At 44.8% G+C, this 23771-nt stretch overlaps 1 protein-coding gene and 1 non-coding gene across 3 annotated transcripts in view; both read right to left on the reverse strand.

Moving 5' to 3' along the window:
* The window catches only part of LOC126458255 (protein tweety), a 1040173-nt gene that overhangs the window by 596557 nt on the left and 419845 nt on the right, over positions 1 to 23771 (reverse strand). The window lies entirely within an intron of this gene.
* Trnat-ugu (transfer RNA threonine (anticodon UGU)) lies at positions 5189 to 5262 on the reverse strand. The gene has a single exon. It is a non-coding gene; the product is annotated as a tRNA-Thr (tRNA).

Here is a 23771-nt window from a genome sequence, read left to right on the forward strand (position 1 = left end):
TAAGCTTACACACTACTTAATCTAACTTAAACCAACTTACGCTAAGGATAACACACACACACCCATGCCCGAGGGAGGACTCGAGCCTCCGAGGGGTTGAGCTGCCCGGACCGTGACAAGAGGCCTAGACCGCGCAGCTACCACGCGCGGCTGAAGTTCATCTTAAAATCTCTTTTCAAGAAACTTTCTCCAACCGACGAAGTGTCTTTCGGATTACTCCTTTGTTGCATTTTGTGCTTGTTCTATGCACAAGCTGAATACATGGGGAACTCTCTCTGTCTCTCTCTCTCTCTCTCTCTCTCTCTCTCTCTCTCTCTCTCTCTCTCTCCCTCCCTTCCCCTTATCAATTACTTCTTCCCTTTCCTGCCTTTTGAACCTCAAAGGTGTAGTCCAGTTTCTGTACATGTTATGGATAACGTTTCGCCCCCTGAATATAATCATTGCTGCCTTCAAAATTTCAAAGAGTGTATTCCAATCAACACTGTCAACGGCTTTCTACAAAATCTACGAATGCTATGAACGTGTTGCATGTAGAGAATGATTGATTGCACCCGCAAGCTGCTCCACTTAGTACACAATGCCGACGAGAGGCGGTTTGCACGCTGTGTGCATTACGAGCGCACAGAATGTGGCGCGTGTTCGCCGCTTCCACGATTCGCGCGCTGTTGGGACGCCTCCCCGTACTCCGCATCCTTCAGGGAGGCCGACGCTGTCACGGGGACACGCCCTGCTGTGACGTCACGCCACGTCTTTGATGTCGGCCTACAGCCTCCGGCTAAAACTGCGAAACAGCCAGCGATGTGGCGTTCCGGATTCCGCACACATCCGCTCAGGGTACCAGCTGAGGCCGCTTCTGTCCCGCTGTCCGTGTCTCAGAGGCCACCGCGAAAGAAAACAAAGCGTAGCGTCGATCTGGCGTGCTGCTGTTCCTTAGCTCAACAGCTGCCACCTATGAAGTCAACTCGACAGAACGATACACATTTTCCTCCCTTTTTCTGTACTTTCTTTTTCACTTTATCTGATTCATTTTCATCATACACTGAAAAGGTTATTACAGAATAAGTTTTTGTAAATTTAATTTCGGATACATTATGCTTTTGTTTACGTAACGCAGTTGCTATGAATGTGATCGCCATTTTTAATTATTTTTATGTTGTATGCTTTCTTATTTGTTAACATGTTATTTGAACTCATTTTCTACTATCAGATTAACATAAAATTACGATTTTATATACGAGGGCTGTTGAGAAAGTAGGGAACGTTTCCGTCTGAGGCCGCCAGGCGTGCGCCGATTGCGTATATTTTGGCATGTGCGTTCACTGTCGCAGAGGTTTTTTTTCTCCACGGGACGAGCCTTGGCACTTTTTACCCTCTGCTCTTCAAATTGCTACCCTCATTCGCGTTCCGTTCACTATCTATCACCTGATGGACCATGTTAATGCGTAGTCTTACCCAGACGCACGGATAACATCACAGCCCAGCATCCTGTGATCCACCTATTAGATAACTAACATGTTGACGGAGGTGACAGTAGAACTTTTGGTCTGGTCACCATGTTGGTGCGGGCGTGGAGGGCAGCTCAGACCGCATCCATCCGTGACAGCGGGAACGTCTCTGCGCGTCTGTGTTTTTTTTTTTTTTTCGATATTCGAATTTGAAATGTACGCTGCAATCAAAAATACCGCCAGTTGTGAGGTGCGGTCTGTGATACGGTTTTTGTCGGCAACATACCTGAAACATATAGAAATTTATTGAGAACTGTGCGAGGTGTACGGAAACATCTTAATGAGTGAATGTCCCGTCCGGAAATGGTGCATTCGGTTTAAAAATGGCCGAAACAACGTTCATGATGAAGAGAAGAGTGGACGCCCGAGCATTGTGACTGACGATCTTGTCGCTAAAGGTGATGAAACGATTCGTGAAAACCGTCTCTTCACAATACTGTCAAACTTTGCACAGCCTTAGAAGAACGGTTCAAAACAAACGCCGAGGAAATCTGATGTCCAAAACTTTGTTTTTGCAAGACAACGCTCGACCTCACACGGCAAACCGCACTAAAGAACTCCTCAGTTCATTCAAATGGGAAATTTTCCCTCATCTGTCCTACAGCCCCGATCTTGCACCAAGCGCCTTCCACTTGTTTCCCAAGATGAAGAACTGGCTTGCAACGCAGCGCTTTGATGACGACGCGGAACTCCAGGCGGGCGTGACTCACTAGCTGAAGTCTCAGGCGGCAGAATTTTATGACTAAGGTCTTTCAAAGCTTGTCCACCGCTATGATAAGTGCCTCAGTGTGTTTGGTGACTATGTGGAAAAGTAGTATGTCAGTCGCTCTTTCAGATGTATATAATAAAATGTATATCTTGTACTTAGTTTTTAAAATGCTGAAACGTTCCCTACTTTCTGAATAGCCCTCGTAAAACTGTAAATCGTTGTAATCAGCATCTTTGAGTGTGTTGGGTAAAGCGAGCTTTATGATGGGTGCAGAACCATATCGATAGGTCGACAGAGGAAAGCACCAACAGAGAGTCTGGAGTAAGAGGAACACAGTGGAGGTACTGTCGTGTCACGTATGTACTGCCACACATTGTGTCCGTCACCGATGAAAAATATCAATGTTTGGACAGTGCTACACTCATGATCTCGGAGTTTACTGCCAGTAACTTCATTTGTCGCGTTGCTTATTTGCCGGAACTGTTTTTTGACTCATTAAACATAAAACTTTGATGTGCAGGCCGGCAAACTGTGAGCACGCCGTACAGATACAGTTTTCGATTGTAGACAACGCAGACTATTTAGTGCTTACCACAGCCTGAGGAATGAAGCTGAAAAACAGTAACGCATTTACTTGTCGTGCATTGATACAAACAACTCTGAATGAATGTACGGTGTATTGATCGCCGCGTGACTGAAGAGGTTATGTAGACATGTGCACGGCACTTATTGTTCAATCGGAACCACGGGCAAGATTTACAGCACAACTGACTTCATTTAATTTTGCATTGACAACGGATATACTGTGAAAAGCGCCGCGCCCGCCGCTATCGTAAAGGAAAAATGCTATTCAGATTTATTTTCAATAATATTCAGAAAAGTAGTTAAAACTTGGTTCCGTTCATTGAATTAGTTCTTTTCATAATCATAACAACTTTGCAAATCCATTAATTTCCGACGCAGTCATTTTTCCAAACAATGAACTAGAAATACTAATGAGATAAGAGTTAAACAGTTTTGTTTGTTTTCATTTGCTTTCCGTTGCCAATGTTTCTTTATTTATGTAGTTTGTAAGTGTTTGCCTGCATTTGCGTGTTTCATTGTTTGCATTTAATTTCGTACGAATTATTGTGCTGTGCCAGTGAAGTTTGCGTGGTGTGCATTACCCTCCATTACGTGAGTAGCCAGAAGCAGGCCACGAGTTGTTCAGTTCGTTCTTGATTTGGGCTAATGGGTGATCATTCCTAATGTTATAGTTTGTGGGTCATTACTTGCATGTGTGAGTATAATGTTCAGCCAAATTCAAGAAAAGTAGAGTATTCCTAGTTTTAGCTATCTTAAAATTTCCGGCGCGGTAGATTCAGGGGTGACGGATCGGGGTATTGGCAGTCCGAGTAGTTGAACACCGTCGGTTCTATTCCGGTCCATTTACGAGGAGGGTTCAAATGGCTCTGAGCACTATGGGACTTAACATCTGAGGTCATTGTAGCGGTCGCGCGGTTCCAGACTGAAGCGCCTCGAACCGCTCGGCCACACCGGCCGGCGTTTTACGAGGAGGAATTGTTTCGAACGATACAACTACATTCTGTGATCTGTTATTTTCACACACCAACTCCAGTGGATACAGAAATTCTGGGCCTCTGGCTGCTAATTTAATATTATGACCCGAATGAGAGTACGCCCTCCCCTTAGAAATTAGCGCATATACGCTAGCACACCGGACAAAAGATTATTCTTCCCAGAAGACATCACTCCAATACCCTGTGTTAGCGCTTCTAGGCTTGAGAATTCCACAAGTTTCTTCATGTGTACTAAGTCTGATGATTCAATCCCAAAAAAACTATGTTCCGCTTCCTGTTACAAACGTCGTAGATATTTTGCATTGGATTATGATCGTAAGATTTGACATGCCAGTCTAAGTGTGATATGGCACCTACGCGTCAGTCAAACCAGGAACGTATTTGGCTGTGCTGAGAACACGATGGTTGTCTTCCAACATATGATGTCCACAACAAACGAACATAATATAAGAAAGGACCACATTTGGTGACTGGGGAAGTCGAAGTAAACATTCTGATCCTAGCTCAGGGTAACCTGGATGAGGGTAACATGCTGAAGCACGGCACGGAAAACATCTGAAAACGTTACAGAACCACCTCCAGACTGAACAGCAGGTCAGCGCCTTGCATCGTTTCTAACGAGACAGAATTCCGATTGGCCAGGCCACAATACATGCCTCTAGCTGGCTAATCTTCTGTTTCTGTGGAGTTCGGCCCACTGAAGATGGCATATGTATGACCCTGTAAGCAATGGCCTTTTTCAAGGTTCATTCCAAATGTTCATTCCAGACAGTGCTTCGAAACTGGTTAAGGTGGACGTGCATTCACTGACAGAAACAGTTGTTGTCGAGTTTGGAACCGCCTCTTAGTAACAAGGCATGACACTCGCATTCGGTTCCTGTGGGTTAGGATCTTTTAATGATTTTTATTGACTTCATTGGGCTTTAGCGTACACCGTACAGCCAACTCTTACTTACATACAATATACAGGTGTTTATGGAAAACTAGTGTTAGAATATTTGTTTGCAATTATCACCGTTCTCATGTCGTGTTATATGGCCTTAAAAACGTTGGAAGTTACACGTCGGGGGACTTCGTTCTCGTCCGAACACAGTGGCTCCTCTGTGCAATTTTGTCATGTTTCGACGTCGAACCATCTTACTGTTCTGCTTGCACACATTCTACTGACACCCGAACACCTTTTCACCGCCATGACACGTCAGCAGTGGATGATCACATGACACTTCGATACCAGTTCCCTTCCAAGAAGTTATATATGAAGATAGTAACTGTTCTCGAAAGAACAGATACCATTTATGACCGTGCAGCTTCTCTAGAATAAATGATGATTAATTGAAACCCTCAGCTGCGACAGGTGTTGTTTATATGCCTCGATAGGAAGAGCTAAAAATGTGTGCCCCGACCGGGACTCGAACCCGGGATCTCCTGCTTACATGGCAGACACTCTATCCATCTGAGCCACCGAGGACACAGATGAATAGTGCGACTGCAGGGACTTATCCCTTGCACGCTTCCCGTGAGACCCATCGAGGTATATCAACAACAGGTGTCGGCAGATGCGGGTTTCAACTAATTATCATTTATTCTAGAGAAGCTACACGATCATCAATGGTATCTGTTCTTTCGAGAACAGTTACTATCTTCATACATAATTGGCCATTAAAATTGCTACACCACGAAGATGACGTGCTACAGACGCGAAATTTAACGGACAGCAAGAAGATGCTGTGATATGCAAATGATTAGCTTTTCAGAGCATTCACACAAGGTTGGCGCCGGTGGCGACACCTACAACGTGCTGACATGGGGAAAGTTTCCAACCGCTTTCTCATGCACAAACAGTAGTTGACCGGCGTTGCCTGGTGAAACGTTGTTGCGATGCCTCGTGTAAGGAGGAGAAACGCGTGCCATCACGTTTCCGACTTTGATAAAGGTCGGATTGTAACCTATCGCGATTGCTGTTTATCGTATCGCGACATTGCTGCTCGCGTTGGTCGAGATCCGATGACTGTTAGCAGAATATGGAATCGGTGGGTTCAGGAGGGTAATACGGAACGCCGTGATGGATCCCAACGGCCTCGTATCAGTAGCAGTCCAGATGACAGGTATCTTATCCGTATGGCTGTAACGGATCGTGCAGCCACGTCTCGATCCCTGAGTCAACAGATGGGGACGTTTGCAAGACAACAACCATCTGCACGAACAGTTCCACGACGTTTACAGCAGCATGGACTATCAGCTCGGAGACCACGGCTGCGGTTACCCTTGACGCTGCATCACAGACAGGAGCGCCTGCGATGGTGTACTCAACGACGAACCTGGGTGCACGAATGGCAAAACGTCATTTTTTCGGATGAATTCAGGTTCTGTTTACTGCATCATGATGGTCGCATCCGTGTTTAGCGACATCGCGGTGAACGCACATTGGAAGCGTGTATTCGTCATCGCCATACTGGCGTATCACCCGGCGTTATGGTATGAGGTGCCATTGGTTACACGTCTTGGTCTCTTCTTGTCCGCATTGACGGCACTTTGAACAGTGGACGTTACATTTCAGATGTGTTACGACCAGTGGCTCTACCCTTCATTCGATCCCTGCGAAACCCTACATTTCAGCAGGATAATGCACGACCGCATGTTGTAGCTCATGTACGGGCCTTCCTGGTTACAGAAAATGTTCGACTGTTGCCATGGCCAGCACATTCTCCAGATTTCTCACCAACTGAAAACGTCTGGTCAATGGTGACCGAGCAACTGGCTCGTCACAATACGACAGTGACTACTCTTAATGAACTGTGGTATAGGGTTGCAGCTGCATGGGCAGCTGTATCTGTACACGCCATACAAGCTCTGTTTGACTCAATGCCCAGGCGTATCAAGGGCGTTATTACGGCCAGAAGTACTGATTTCTCAGGATCTATGCACCCAAATTGCGTGAAAATGTAATCACATGTCAGTTCTAGTACAATATATTTGTACAATGAATACCCGTTTATGACCTGCACATCTTCTTGGTGTAGCAATTTTAATAGCCAGTAGTGTGTATAGTTAAATGGCTACCCGGCCATTGACCTTCATCTGTGCGAATGCGCACAGGTTGCCCGAACTCTTACGGTAATCGTCACCTTAGTGGGCGCGAGTAATTAGTGGATGGGCAAATATCTAATAGGAACATTAAGTATGTAGATTGTGGACAGTTGGGAATGTGGGTCTCACGGGAACCGTGCAAGGTATAAGTCCCTGCAGTCGCGCCATTCATCTGTGTCCTCGGTGGCTCAGATGGATGCCGGCACGGTACCTCAGCGTGTTCGGTCAGAGGGCTGCGTGCTCTCTGTAATTAAAGAGAAACTGAGTCAAGGCATCAACGATCAACTTGAACGGATGTCTTGTAACCTCCGTCCAGACCAAACGCAACGAACTATATCGAAAAAAAAAGAGATGGATAGAGCGTCTACCATGTAAACAGGAGATCCTGGGTTCGAGTCCCGGTCGAGGTATATCAACAACATCTGTCGGCATCTGAGGGTTTCAACTAATTATCATTTATTCCAGGAGGTTATTAGTTTTCTTCCAGTCAGCTTATACACGTGAAGTAGGCACGATGTTGCAACTCTCAAACAATGGCATCATGAAAAATGATTAAAACGCAGTGAAGTTGGCCTGCCTGGTGATGCCCTCATTACGAAAATGAACACACTGGAATCTGAGCCCTGGGGTCCCATGAGGAGGTAGTGAGCGACGGCCTGGTCTACGGCAGACAAATGCGCGCTGCTGTGTAGTGTCCCGGTTTTGTTTCGTACAGCGCGTTCTGCTGCACCGCGCCTGGCTCAATTCAGATGGTGTCCTGCGTCGTTGGATCGTGTCACTAGACGGCGCGGCCGTCTCTGACTGGTCTGGAGTTACACCTAGCCTGTTGGTGAAGGCAGGAAGCGAGTGGCGCCGGGGCGCTGCGTTCCAGCGCTCTAAAAACACGGGTAGTTTTTGGAACGCGGAATGAGCTCTATGTTTGGTTGCCAACCTGCTCATGGGGCGCCAAAGGCGTGCTCTCTGGCAAGTCAACGGCTTGGTGGGGGCGGTACGCTTGCTTTCTGATTGCCCTTCCGTGTACCGCTCAAAAGTGTCAACGGCCTTGCCTCGTTGAATACACTGGCTCTCGTCGGGTCACCGAAGTTGGCCAGTACTTGGATGGGTAACCGCCCGGGTACATCACGTCACGGCTGTCTCCCTTTGGCTTTTGCGGCAAAGGGGAGGATGGATGGTGCCGTAAAATTCGTAATCCCCAGACTTTGCACCAGTGTCATGTATAAAATTCCAAACCTCTCCCAGTATTTTGTGAGGGACGGCACGTGACACTATTGATAACGAAGCCTCCGTCAGATGGAGACTTTAAGATCGACGAACCCGTGGTAGTGCTCTTCGAGAGGAGCAGGCTGTGAGCCGGTATCGGATTTTACCCCCTCACTTCCCTCATCATCACCCAACACGAACACAAGGCGACACTACACCCGTCCATTACAGCTACCTATACGCATCAGACACACTTAAACACACAAATCTACCGTGCGCGAAAGACAAGAAAATTTTTGCAATGAGGCGCCTGAGCTTGCCCATCAGAGCCTTCCAGTCAACGAGGCCAAGCGGCGGACGTTTTTTTACCGCGCAAAAAGGCAAAATTCTGCAAAAAACGCACCATAAAGATGTTCTGAATGAAAAAGCCATTTTAACATCCACCAGTCCTATTGATTAAAATACTACTTAATAAGCGCACGCCGTTATCAGTCTATAATTCTATACCAAGATACTACAATACTTAATGATCGCGTCAGTAACTGTCCTTCGTGTCCCGACAGGTCTGAAGATATATCAGTTCGCGGACTGAAATTGGAAGGTTATAAAATAATCAGTTAATAAAAACTGCAAATACTACCGTACATTCCGGTGAATTTGTACGTTAGACTTTTATGTCGCAAGCCTCCTGACATATCCCGATCCTTTGCTTGAGTGTAACTAAGACGTCACAAAATAGCTCATAGTATTGTTTGATGAAATGTGTACCTCTCAGTCCACAATGTACCTCCTGAAAATATTCCACAACACAGAAAGCAGCATTAGAAATAAACATGAAAGATCAAGGGAGAAAAATCACTGTTAAGAAAGTTTCAGGTAGAATGTCAGCTTATCATTACTGTTGTTTGAGTTTTACGTCGAAGAAACAACGAATTAAGTGAAAGAAAGTGTCGGAAGATGAATAAATGTGTAAAGAGAACAGGTAGAAGTGCCAAGGTTCGTAAGCGAAATATACCTTCAAACTAGAAGACGTACTGAAGGGACGGACAGCATACTTGGAACAGAATACCGTGTAAAGATAAAAAAAGAAAAACGCGATGAACGTAGTAGCGAGGAGAGTAACGACTTCTTTCACGACAAAACTTGTGAATGTATAATCAGAAGGAAACTGAGAACGACACACGTGTTATGCAGAACGGTAGCTCTCTTTAAATGTGGACAGAAGCCAGGTAACGCCCTTCATAAACACGAAGTAACCGATAGTAAAATTACTCGTTAACGTTTGGAGACCATCAAATCGTTTAAATACCTAGCAGCAATATTGCAAAGTCACATGAAACGGAACGATTTAGTAGAATCAGTAATACGGAGGCAGAACGTAATACTTACATTTGGCCGGAGGGTTCTGGGAAAACGCGGTGCTTCCCTTAAACGAAATCGAAATCAAGACGCTAGGACGGCTTGTTCCAGGGTAGTTACTACCTGCTGCTTACTACTTATTCTGCTACGGCATTTCGAATATTCATGAAATTCGTCCGTAAGCGGAACGGAAGTAATTCACTAGCTTACCACTGTCTCACTTTACGTACATTCTCAGTAATGACCAACGTTTCCGCTGCGCTAAGTACCCTGGAATAAGCTGCCCTAGCCTTCCTGAGTATTTATGAAATTCGTGTGAAAATCGATATGGACGAAATTCTTCAATAGTAAAATTCTAATGATATCAGACGTTCATATGGAGCTGAGGAAAGAATTCGTGAAAGTGTGTATCTGGAATACAGACCATCGAAAACCCGGAGAAGAATAAGATGGAAGCATTTGGAATGTGGTGGTGTCGAAAAATGTTAAAAATTACGTCTACAGATAATATATGTAATTCAAAAATACTACAACGTATAAGTGACAACAGAAGTCAATGAAACGCCCGTAGCAAGGAGCAGCAGAGAGGAAAAACCACAGCTGACAAAAGGACAGAACACGGTATAGACGATGTAGGCTGTAGTTAAATATAGTTAGAGACATAAGCACTACACTAATGTGACAACAGTCATGGCATAGAGATACGCACATACATAGATGGCGTAAGTATTGCGTACACAGGGTATAAAATAGCAGTGCTTACTGAAGCTGTCCTTTGTACTCAGGTGAGACATGTGAAAAAGTTTCCGATGTGACTATCGCTGCACGACGGGAATTATCAGACTTTGCACGCTGAATAGTAGTTGGAGCTAGACGCATGGGACATTCCATGGGAATTCAGTATTCCGAGATCCGCAGTGTCAAGAGTGTGCCGAGAATACCACTTTAGGGTATTACCTCTCACCATGGACAACGCCGTGGTGGACGGATTTCACTTAACGACTGAGAGCAGTAGCGTTTGGTTAGAGTTGTGAATGCTAACAGACAAGCAATACTGCATGCAAGAACAGTAGTAACCAATGTGCGACGTATGACGAACGTATCCGTTTGGACAGTGCGGCGAAATTTGGCGTTAATGGGCTATGTGCAGATAACCAACGCGGGTACCTTTGCTAACAGCACGATATCACCTAAAACGCCTCTCCTGGGCTCGTGACCACATCGGTTGGACCCTAGACGATTGGATAAACCGTGGCCTGGTCAGGTGATTCCCGATTTCAGTTTGTAAGAGATGATGGTGGGCCTCGAATAAGCACAACTCCACGAAGCCATGCACCCAAGTTGTCAACGAGGCATTGTGCAAGATGGTGGTGCTCCTTAATGGTGTGGTCTGTGTTTACATGGAATGGTCCAACTGAACCGATCATTGCCGGGAAATGGTTACGTTCGGCTACATGGAAACCATTTGCACCCATTCATGGACTTCATTTTCTCCAAGCAAAGATGGAATTTATATGGATGACAATGCGCCATGTCACCGGGCCACCAGTTGTTCGCGATTCGTTTGAAGAATATTCTGGACAATTTGAGCGAATGCTTTGGCAACCCAGATAACATTGACCATCCATGGGACATAACCGAGAGGTCACTTCGTGCACAAAATCCTGCGCCGGCAACACTTTCGCAATTATGGACGGTTACGGAAGCAGCGTGGCTCAATTTGTTGAGTCCACGGCACGTTGAGTCGCTGCACTACACCGGGAAAAGGAGGTCCCACACGATATTAGGAGGTATTGCAGGACTTTAGTCCCCTCACTGTATACAGGAACAGGAGAGCATGAAAGAAGTCGAAGGGCTGATGCAGAATAGGAAAAAGTCCACAGTAAGATTAGCTTTCATTAATGGGTTACTGTAAACTAACTGCTGAAAACCATTTTATCTTTAACGCCACTTGCTACTGTAAAGGAGAAAGAGCGTCACTGGAGGAGGTCAAACTGTGAAGGTAGCAGTCAAGCGTTTGGAAACTACAGTATACATACTTTCAGAGTAATAGAGACATTGGACTGGGGGGGGGGGGGGGGGGAGGGGCACTACACTACGATTGTACAGTACTGAGCGATATACGACAAGTGGAGTGATCAGGTCGCGTGGGAGTCGTGCTCGGATACTCTCGTGCAGCTGAGATGGGTAAAGCACTTTCATATTGTATATACAGGGTGTAACAAAAAGGTATGGCCAACTTTCAGGAAACATTCCTCACACACAAAGAAAGAAAATATGTTATGTGGACATGTGTCCGGAAACGCTTACTTTCCATGTTAGAGCTCATTTTATTACTTCTCTTCAAATCACATTAATCATGGAATGAAAACACACAGCAACAGAACGTACCAGCGTGACTTCAAACACTTTGTTACAGGAAATGTTCAAAATGTCCTCCGTTAGCGAGGATACATGCATCCATCCTCCGTCGCATGGAATCCCTGATGCGCTGATGCAGCCCTGGAGAATGGCCTATTGTATCACAGCCGTCCACAGTACGAGCACGAAGAGTCTCTACATTTGGTACCGGGGTTGCGTAGACAAGAGCTTTCAAATGCCCCCATAAATGAAAGTCAAGAGGGTTGAGGTCAGGAGAGCGTGGAGGCCATGGAATTGGTCCGCCTCTACCAATCCATCGGTCACCGAATCTGTTGTTGAGAAGCGTACGAACACTTCGACTGAAATATGCAGGAGCTCCATCGTGCATGAACCACATGTTGTGTCGTACTTGTAAAGGCACATGTTCTAGCAGCACAGGTAGAGTATCCCGTATGAAATCATGGCGGTGAATCGAGGAAGTACAGTACATACTGACGAAACTAAAATGAGCTCTAACATGGAAATTAAGCGTTTCCGAACACATGACCACATAACATCTTTTCTTTATTTGTGTGTGAGGAATGTTTCCTGAAAGTTTGGCCGTACCTTTTTGTAACATCCCATATACGATAGCAGAATAATGAATGCGTGGTGTCTGCTCTTTCGGACATGTCCTAAAGAACAGACACCACACATATAATAGGAATGTACGAGGGTCATGTTTAAAGTAAGGATCGATAGCGCGTCGTGTCCGTTCATACTGTCACGTGACGTCCGTTCAAGGTGGCCACTGGTGATGATCTTTAGGTTGTGGGGCGCTCAACTGCGCGTTCATCAGCGCCCGTACAAAGTCCCAATTGTTACAGAGTCCAATTTTTTCTCAGTCCAATCTAGCCACTGCCACAAATGATGATGATGATGATGATGATGAAATGATGAGGACAACACAAACACCCAGTCCCTGGGCGCAGAAAAATCCCCAACCCGGCAGGGAATTGATCCCGGCCCCCGTGATCCAGAGTCAACAATGCTACCTACTTATTTTTTTCATTTTGTTAGATATAGTTCGTTGCGTTTGGTATGGGTGGACCTCACAAGACATCCGTTCAAGTTGAACGTTGATTTCTTGACTCAGTGTTTTTATTACAGCGAGCACGCAGCCCTCTGACCACTCTAGGCCAGTATCTCAGTACGCCGCCCCTACGTTTCACGTCTCTGCCGGTGTTGGTTGTGTGGTTATATAGCTCCGTTTGTCGCCATGTCAGGAACCGCGCTGCTGCTGCGGTCGCAGGTTCGAATCCTGCTTCGAGCATGGATGTGTGTGGTATCCTTAGGTTAGTTACGTTTAAGTAGTTCTAAGTCTAGGGGACTGATGACCTCAGCTGTTAAGTCTTATAGTGCTTAGAGCCATTTGAACCATTCTGTCGCCATGTCAATCAGTAATCCCGCCGATTGTAAAGTGCTCTCGGTTATTCGGTTCTTAAATGCTAAACAAGTTCGTCCTGCTGAAATTCAGTGGCAGCTTGTTCAAGTTTGTGATGCAGGTGTAACGAAAGATGGAAATGTGCGTAAATCGTGTAGGCTGTTTAATGAAGGAACGATCTGGACGGCCTGCTGTCATGAATGAAGACTTGAAACAGAAAGCTGACGAGGCTCTTCACCAAAGCATGCGTCTCACTATTGACGAGCTGCATCAAAGACTTCAACAAGTTTAAAATCAGTAGTTTATTGCATTCTTTCTGACAAACTTCACTACAAAAATATGTGTGGGATATGGGTGCCGAAAATGTCGACAGATAAACACAAAACAAAGCGAATGGCAGATTCTTTGTCCGTTTTGGAGCGCTATCGCAAGGATGATGACGAGTTCCTGAGTCACGCTGTGACCGGTCCTGAAACGTGGACTGCGCACTACACTCCAGAGAACAAACGTCAGTCCAGTGAGTGGCATCATTCCAACACCTGCCGAAACCACGAAAATTCAGACAAGAACTTTCAACAAGGAAAATCATGGCAACGATTTTCTGGGGCCGGAAACGCATTCTTATGTTTTCTTATGTTAGACTTTTGCTAAGAGGAATGACATTAAACACTGAGAGGCACTGTGGAACATTATTAAAGCTTAGGCGCGCTATTCAAAATCGCCAGTGGGGGCTGCTCTCTAGCGGCGTCGTTCTGCTTCACGACAATGTTCGGCCCCACGTTGTGGCAAGAAGAAAGACGCAGTTGGACGAGTTTCATTGAGAATCACTGGATCATCCACCGTACAGCCCTGACTTACCACCACCAGACTTCCATCCGTTTTCAAAACTGAAGAAATTTCTTGGTGGAAAGCGGTTGGAAATTGATGACATGTTGAAACAAACAGTTGCTAACTGGTTTGACGCTCAGGCGGCAGAGTTCTTTGATGCTGGGATCCAAAAGCTGGTGCCACGACTTAAATGTTCATGGTGGCTATGCTGAAAAGTGAAAGAATGTGCTTATTGTAGTTTGAGATACAATTTTCTTTTATAAAGTTCCTCTTATTCCATTATAAATCTGTTCTTACTTAAAAATGGCCGTCTTATATTGTCTGAATGTAAACGAAACTCTGCTGCAATCTTTTATTTTCTACGATACCTACATCTTTTCAAACTATGTGATTATTTAACCTGTGTGGTTGTGTTAAAACGGGGTAATTCTGACTTGCCAAATGCGTAAATAAAGACGCTTTCTCACTTATGCGAGATATGAGTTGGTTTATGTTGTTTCTGAGCTAAGTCAGTTCTTTATTCTTGATTTCTTCTCCCAACAGGCTTACGGAAATAGGAGGTACATCTTACTGACGCAACTGTAGTCATCTCAGCGCCGTTTGCTTGTGATTAGTGTTCAAAGTCACCACTTTCTCTGTGTGGCTGTTAGTGTAAAGAAATTTTCAAAAATTCTCCAAAAATGTTAAAAATTATTTAAAAGTTTTTATTGAAAATGAATGAAAATTCTTCACGGCTGCGTTAGCTGTTTAGAGGTTTCTTTATTAGGCAAAAGAACCGATTTCACATCATTCTAGGTGCATCTTCAGGTGATCATAACTTTTCACTTCATAAGGCTAGAGAAAATCTACGATATTCTCTAACCTTATGAAGTGAAAAGTTATCATCACCTGAAGACGCACCTATAATGATGGAAACCGATTGTTTTGGCTAAGAAAGAAACCTCTAAGCAGCTAATACAGCCTTGAAAATTTTTTAGTCATTTAAAGGGTTTTTTAACATTTTTTGAGAATTTCTGAATTCTTTCAACGACCGGGGCAGCGGTGTGCTGACCAAATGCCGCTCCGTATAAGTATCCAGTGGCGCCAGCCGGCCGCTGTGGCCGAACGGTTCTAGGCGCTTCAGTTCGGAACCACGCGACTGCTACGGTCACAGGTTCGAATCCTGCCTCGGGCATGGATGTGTGTGATGTCCTTAGGTTAGTTAGGTTTAAGTAGTTCTAAGTTCTAGGGGACTGATGACCTCAGATGTTAAGTCTCGTAGTGCTCAGAGCCATTTGAACCAGTGGCGCCTATCGGCTGAGGATGGCACAGCGGTCGGTCGGTGTCATTGGGCCTTCAGAGGCCTCTTCGGTCGGAGAGAAAGAGAGTTTGGAAATTTCGTTACAGTAACGATGTTTGATCTAACCTGTGAGTACCGTAACTACAAAATAGTCTATATGCCTGTGCTACAAATGAATAATTCCGACTTGCCAAATGCTCTTCCATATACTCTAATGCATGCTATACACGCTGACCACATCAAATATAAAGCTAAAATCAATTTCCTAATAACATACTTGCCAGTAACAGGAGAACTGCAATAAGAGAATTAACAATTAAGGTATATGATTGCCCCAAATTAATATGCTGCCATATATTTTGTTACCTCGCTGTAATTGCAAATAAAAAAGTAAACCATCTGCAAACACTATATCATACTGTTGCGTTAGGGGTGTAGATCCAGTGTGACAAATTCCCAAACTATAACAGAATTTAAGACTGGCGTTTACAGAACTGTTATTGTTAAAAATGTAAAGAGCAGTTGAATAATGTAATGCAGATCAGCACACTTAAAACTTAAGTTTACATTACACCCTGTTTTGCAACTTTATATGGTATTTCATTAATGGACACAGTTATCATTTTCTGTTGTGTTCCCTCTGCGAACTAATGCTCCGAGATCTGATTAGAAATTTTTGTATGTCCTTCCTTCTGATTGGAGGTCTTGGCTCCACCGCCGTTCACTTTTGTAAGAAAACGAGACGCCTATAGCCGTCCTTTTGATCTTATTTAATGTGTAGCAACCAGTTTCGGCGGTTAAAATGGCGCGCCTTTGGGCCTTAGTTACATAATAAATAAGATCTTAAGGACGAGTGTAGGCGTTTCATTTTCTTACAACTGACCAGAAATGAAAGAAATCCATTTAGCGAGTAGAGAATCTTCATTAGCGAAACGGAACGAAGTGAAATACTCTTTCTTCGATTTATAGTTGGGAAAGCAGCCAGGCACACGGAATTGCCTTTGTCAAGTGAAAAAGTTCGCAACAAAACTGTTTGTGTGTTCTGCGGACACGTGCAATCAAAAGATATGCTGTGGCTTGCTGTAACACCTGCACAGATTCTAAGTGGAAAACTGAATTAATTTACTTCAGAAAGTATCCTTACCATTATTAAGTTGAACAGTAATCAAACGTACTGGGCGACGCCCTGTTGACTGCACAATAACACTCCATGAATAACGCGTAACATACAATAATCGACAAACGAGAGGTAGTGAACAACTCCCACATCTTCAGAAACACGCTCTAGTCGGTCCCCGGCTGTGACGTCAAGTCCATTCTCAACTCCGCAGCCAATCCAGTAGCTTAACGAAGGCTTGGCAAACATATAAAACCGAACAACCTGCTAACTCACAGGATTTCTCCTCCTTACTTCTTACTTTCATGCTCTCTCCATGCTGTTCCAAGGTCACTCTAACCGGACGTTTATTCACCCTGACAGACATTCTTCCTTCCTCCCCTACCATTAAGTAAATTACGGCTCCTAACTACCCCTTCACGTCCCATTTCATAACTCGATAACACCCCCCCCCCACCCCCCCACCATAAGGCCCCAGATAGACTCAGACCGACCAGTTACCTACGTCTATACTCTGAAAGCTACCACACGGTGTGTGGGTGGGGGGTAGTTCGTCTACCACTGTCATGTCTCCCTTTTCTGTTCTACTCGCGAAAGGTCCACGGGAAAAACGACTGCTTGTAAAGCTCCGCGTGGGCTCGACTCTCTCTGCTTTTATCTTCACGGTCTTTTCGGGAGATATACGTAGTTGTTGTTGTTGTCTTCAGTCCTGAGACTGGTTTGATGGAACATGCTGTTTACTTTGGATCTTCTCTACTTCCTCTATTAATCCTACCTGGTGCGGATCCCATACAGACGAGCAATTGCAGGTATTCAGGTACTACGGTCCCTGAGGATTTTTCCATTGATTCTCAGTCTGGCATGTGGCCGTTCCACTTTAAATCGCTCCGTAGCATACTCCTACATATTTTATGGATATAACTTCTGCAGTCGCGTAATCAGACAGTAAAGTGTCTTTCTGTCTATGTATTCGCAATATGTTACGTTTGTTTATGTTAAGGGTCAATTGCCACTGCCTGCACCAAGTGTGAATCCTCACACATCTTCCCGCATTTCGTTACAATTTTCTGGCGTCGCGACTTCTGTGTATACAGCAGCAGCATCCGCAAAAAGCCTCACGGAACTTCCGACGTTATCAAAATGGTTCAAATGGCTCTGAGCACTATGGGACTTAACTTCTGAGGTTATCAGTCCTCTAGAACTTAGAACTACTTAAACCTAACTAACCTAAGGACATCACAAACATCCATGCCCGAGGCAGGATTCGAACCTGCGACCGTAGCGGTCGCGCGGTTCCGGCCTGTAGCGCCTAGAACCGCTCGGCAACCCCGGCCGGCCCGACGTTATCCACTTGGCCACTAATATATTGTGAAAAAGTAATGTTCCTATAACATTCCCCTGGGGCATCCGCGATGTTACTTTTACGTCTGAAGACTTGTCTCCGTTCAGACTGACGTGCTGTGTTCCGTTTTCCAGAAACTGTTCAGTCCAGTCATGGCCTGATATTCCATTCGCTCGCATTTTGTTCGTTGGGCGGCAATGCGGAACTGCACAGAATGCCTTTAGGAAGTCAGAAACACAGTATCTACCAGGGCGCCTTTATCTACTGCTCTCTGGGCCACGTCTACGAACAGAGCCAGCCGGGTTTCACACGATACTTGTTTTCGTCGTAATACGCGAGCTTAAACACGTACCAAATTCTACAACAGATCTACGTCAGAGATGTAGGTCTGTAGTTCTGTGCCTCTGTTTGACGATTTTTGAAAAGGGGAATGACCTGTGCGTTTTTCCACTAGAAACCCTTCGCTCGTCCAGACACATACGGTACACTAGTAATACACCTACATCACTACTCTGCAATTCACATTTAAGTGCTTGGCAGAGGGTTCATAGAATCATACTATCTCCCTACCATTCCACTCCCGAACAGCGCGCGGGAAAAACGAACACCTAAACTTTTGCCGGCCGAAGTGACCGTGCGGTTCTAGGCGCTGCAGTCTGGAACCGCGAGACCGCTAAGGTCGCAGGTTCGAATCCTGCCTCGGGCATTGATGTGTGTGATGTCATTAGGTTAGTTAGGTTTAACTAGTTCTAAGATCTAGGGGACTAATGACCTCAGAAGTTGAGTCCCACAGTGCTCAGAGCCATTTGAACCATTTGGACCTAAACTTTTCTGTTCGAGCTCTGATTTCTCTTATTTTATTTTGATGATCATTCCTACCTATGTAGGCTGGGCTCAACAAAATATTTTCGCATTCGGAAGAGAAAGTTGGTGGCTGAAATTTTGTAAATAGATCTCGCCGCGACAAAAAACGTCTTTGCTTTAATGACTTCCATCCCAACTCGCGTACCATATCTGCCACACTCTCTCCCCTATTACGTGATAATACAAAACGAGCTGCCCGTTCTTGCACCCTTTCGATGTTCTCCGTCAATCCCACCTGGTAAGGGTCCCACACCGCGCAGCAATATTCTAACAGAGGACGAACGAGTGTAGTGTAAGCTGTCTCTTTAGTGGACTTGTTGCATCTTCTAAGTGTCCTGCCAATGAAACGCAACCTTTGGCTCGCCTTCCCCACAATATTATCTATGTGGTCTTTCCAACTGAAGTTGTTCGTAATTTTAACACCCAGGTACTTAGTTGAATTGACAGCCTTGAGAATTGTACTGTTTATCGAGTAATCGAATTCCAAGGGATTTCTTTTGGGACTCATGTGGATCACCTCACTTATCGTTACTTAGCGTCAACTTCCACCTGCCACACCATACAGCAATCTTTTCTAAATCGCTTTGCAACTGATACTGGTCTTCGGATGACCTTACTAGATGGTAAATTGCAGCATCATCTGCGAACAACCTAAGAGAACTGCTCAGATTGTCACCCAGGTCATTTATATAGATCAGGAACAGCAGAGGTCCCGGGACGCTTCCCTGGGCAACACCTGATATCACTTCAGTTTTACTCGATGATTTGCCGTCTATTACTACGAACTGCGACCTTCCTGACAGAAAATCACGAATCCAGTCGCACAACTGAGACGATACCCCATAGGCCCGCAGCTTGATTAGAAGTCGCTTGTGAGGAACGGTGTCAAAAGCTTTCCGGAAATCCAGAAATACGGAATCAACCTGAGATTCCCTATCGATAGTGGCCATTACTTTGTGCGAATAAAGAGCTAGCTGCGTTGCACAAGAACGATGTTTTCTGAAACCATGCCGATTACGTATCAATAGATCGTTCCCTTCGAGGTGATTCATAATGTTTGAATACAGTGTATGCTCCAAAACCCTACTGCAAACCGACGGCAATGATATAGGTCTGTAGTTCGATGGATTACTCCTACTACCCTTCTTAAACACTGGTGCGACCTGCGCAATTTTCTAATCTGCAGGTACAGATCTATCGGTGAGCGAGCGGTTGTATATGATTGCTAAGTAGGGAGCTATTGTATCAGCGTAATCTGAAAGGAACCTAATCGGTATACAATCTGGACCTGAAGACTTGCCCGTATCAAGCGATTTGAGTTGCTTCGCAACCCCTAAGGTATCTACTTCTAAGAAACTCATGCTAGCAGCTGTTCGTGTTTCAAATTCTGGAATATTCCATTCATCTTCCCTGGTGAAGGAATTTCGCAAAACTGCGTCCAATAACTCCGCTTTAGCGGCGCAGTCGTCGGTAACAGTACCACCGGCACTGCGCAGCGAAGGTATTGGCTGCGTCTTGCCGCTTGTGTACTTTACATACGACCAGAATTTCTTCGGATTTTCTACCAAATTTCGAGACAATGTTTCGTTGTGGAACCTATTAAAGGTATCTCGCATTGAAGTCCGTGCCAAATTTCGCGCGTCTGTAAATTTTAGCCAATCTTCGAGATTTCGCGTTCTTCTGAACTTCGCATGCTTTTTCCGTTGCCTCTGCAACAGCATTCGGACCTGTTTGGTGTACCATGGGGGATCAGTTCCATCTCTTACCAATTTATGAGGTATGAATCTCTCAATTGCTGTTGCTACTATATCTTTGAATTTGAGCCACATCTCGTGTACATTTGCATAGTCAGTCGGAAGGAATAGAGATTGTCACTTAGGAACGCTTCTAGTGACACTTTATCCGCTTTTTTAAATAAAATTATTTTGCGTTTGTTTCTGGTGGATTTGGAAGAAACGGTATTGAGCCTAGCTACAACGACCTTGTGATCACTAATACCTGTATCAGTCATGATGCTCTCTATTAGCTCTGGATTGTTTGTGGCTAAGAGGTCAAGTGTGCTTTCGCAACCATTTACAATTCGCGTGGGTTCGTGGACTAACTGCTCGAAATAATTTTCGGAGAAAGCATTTAGGACAATCTCGGAATATATTTTCTGCCTACCACCGGTTTTGAACAAGTATTTTTGCCAACATATCGAGGGAAGGTTGAAGTCCCCAGCAACTATAACCGTATGAGTGGGGTATTTATTTGTTACGAGACTCAAATTTTCTCTGAACTGTTCAGCAACTGTATCATCGGAGTCTGGGGGTCGGTAGAAGGAGCCAATTATTAACTTAGTTCGGCTGTTAAGTATAACCTCCACCCATACCAATTCGCACGGAGTATCTACTTCGACTTCACTACAAGATAAACCACTACTGACAGACACAAACACTCCACCACCAGTTCTGCCTAATCTATCTTTCCTGAACACGGTCTGAGACTTTGTAAAAATTTCTGCAGAACTTATTTCAGGCAATAGGAGACGGGCAAGCTGTTTTGCACACTATGAAGAATCTAATTGGTACCCCATCAGGGCCAGAGGGCTTTCCTCTGTTGAACGATTTCAGCTGCTTTTCTATCCCATGTTCATTTACTTCGATATCTGTCATACTGTCGTTCGTGCGACGATTAAGAAGAGGCAGTACAGTGCGATCTTCCTCTGTGAAACAGTTTTGGAAAAATACGTTTATAATTTCGGCCTTTTCCGTGGCATCCTCCGTTTCAAAGCCCTTACGGTGACACAGTATCTATATCCGCAAGAAACAGCGCCTTGCCTGTTCGCATCACACTGTACCACTCACCGTGATGTAACGGTCCACACGTGGAGCTCATAGTTATTTTAGTAAGACGGTGGAGACTGCGGTACAAAGGAATTGCAGGGGCGACAAAATATGGACGAAAGAGGAGTTTCTTGCGTGCGCAACTACCGATGTTCCCACCGTTTTGACAATGAGACAGGACATAACTTGGTCGCGTGACAACTGCCACAATTGTTTGCAGATTCGAGACTGAAAACAACGTAACTGCATGCTTGACAAGCACGCATGAACAAACATTTTGTACAAGAGTGTTTGACAGTTAGTAGGATAATTTTGCGCAAGCATTCGGACAGTTCAAGCTGCTTGAGGCTTTGTCGATCTTCAATTATGCAAGCCTCTGCAACCATAGCAGGCCGTTGATGCTTGGGTTGGTGTAACTAGAACGTGCAGGCTCGTAAAAACAAACAGCAGTTGTGGGACAATCTTCGTAGCGGCACTATGTCGAGCGATGTGAAGAAAATCAGTCGCAAATTGCTAGAACTGTCTATTCAACAATCTGAAAGTCAGCCTTGTTACAGGGTCATTACATCGTAAAATTGTCATGGAAAAACAAATAAGGATCTTGCATACGCTGAAGTTTTAACAAAATGGAAATGGCTTGTCCCTGTCACTGGCAGACATGCTTCCAAAGCCGACTAAAAGAGGAAAAAATCGCAATATATTTATCAGTATGGGGCGAGAGGAGATGAAGAACAGAAATCAGCAGTCGCGAATTTCAGATGGTATAGATGCATAGCCTTAGTCTTCATAGCTCCTTCAGCTCATGAGAAGCCTCAAGTATTTCTGTGAGTATTTCATGTGGTATTGCAGATTCTCTCATGTTTCTACCCTTTTTTTAATCTACTGTGTTACGAATGATAGGATTTTCAAGTACGTCTAGGAAATAACTACACAGATCTGGTTATTAATTTCCAACTCATAGAGTAACTTAATCGAGGAGAAGTTTTTCGTATAATTAATCAAATATGAAATGATATCATCGTATCGCATTACTGGTCGAGAGCCCCCATTAGGAGTAGTTCGGCCGCATAACGACGTCTTTTTTAGACGCCAAATTGTCGACTTGTGAGTCGATGATGGTGAAGACAACACAACGTTCAGTCAGTGAGCAGATGAAATCCGACCCGAGCGGTAATCGATCCCGGGACACCACGATGTAAAGGCAGCAACACGAATCAGTACACCACGAGCTGCGGATTACTCCAAACGTCTCGTTTCCTCTTTAGAATTCATTCACGTCACAGCACAAAACCAGCCAAAACGAGCATCTGGTCCTTGTCTGAGCTCCACGAATTCGAAGCGCCAACTGTAACTCTTGTACAAGCATGCTTTTACTGTCAGGAGGGGAAGGAGATCTGTTCATGCTTGCCTGTAATGTTTTGGCATGCATTATTCCCATGCTTACAAGGAACTCCTCGAGTGCTTGGTCGCAAAAGTCCAATGATGTTTACGGCATTCGACACCCCGCATATTGTCTACGATGCAACCACAATATTGGCTGCTAATGGCAAGGCGGGACTGGAGGTATCCAATGGTGAGCGCAGCTTGACGCTACAGAGCGTAGCTGTATTGCTTAGTTGACAAGTAACTCAAAATGGTGCTACAGAGCTAGTGGTGTCGATACGAAGCAGAACAATGCCAACAATATCCACAACAGCAGTTGCCGAAGTTGACTTTTCGTCAGAAAGAAACCCAAGGAATTTCGCAGAGTGGGGAAGAAGTGACAGATGAAACATTAGCGTTTGTGTAAGATGAATCAGTGGAATGTGTGAATACATGAGGAGTACAATGATGACAATGTTGTTGTTGTTGTGGTCTTCAGTCCTGAGACTGGTTTGATGCAGCTCTCCATGCTACTCTATCCTGTGCAAGCTTTTTCATCTCCCAGTACCAACTGCAACCTACATCCTTCTGAATCTGCTTAGTGTATTCATATCTTGGTCTCCCCCTACGATTTTTACCCTCCACGCTGTCCTCCAATACTAAATTGGTGATCCCTTGATGCCTCAGAACGTGTCCTACCAACCGATCCCTTCTTCTGGTCAAGTTGTGCCACAAACTTCTCTTCTCCCCAATCCTATTCAATACTTCCTCATTAGTTATGTGATCTACCCATCTAATCTTCAGCATTCTTCTGTAGCACCACATTTCGAAAGCTTCTATTCTCTTCTTGTCCAAACTATTTATCGTCCATGTTTCACTTCCATACATGGCTACACTCCATACGAATACTTTCAGAAATGACTTCCTGAC

This window comes from Schistocerca serialis, chromosome 2 (assembly GCF_023864345.2).
Source record: "Schistocerca serialis cubense isolate TAMUIC-IGC-003099 chromosome 2, iqSchSeri2.2, whole genome shotgun sequence".
Lineage (NCBI taxonomy): Eukaryota > Metazoa > Arthropoda > Insecta > Orthoptera > Acrididae > Schistocerca > Schistocerca serialis.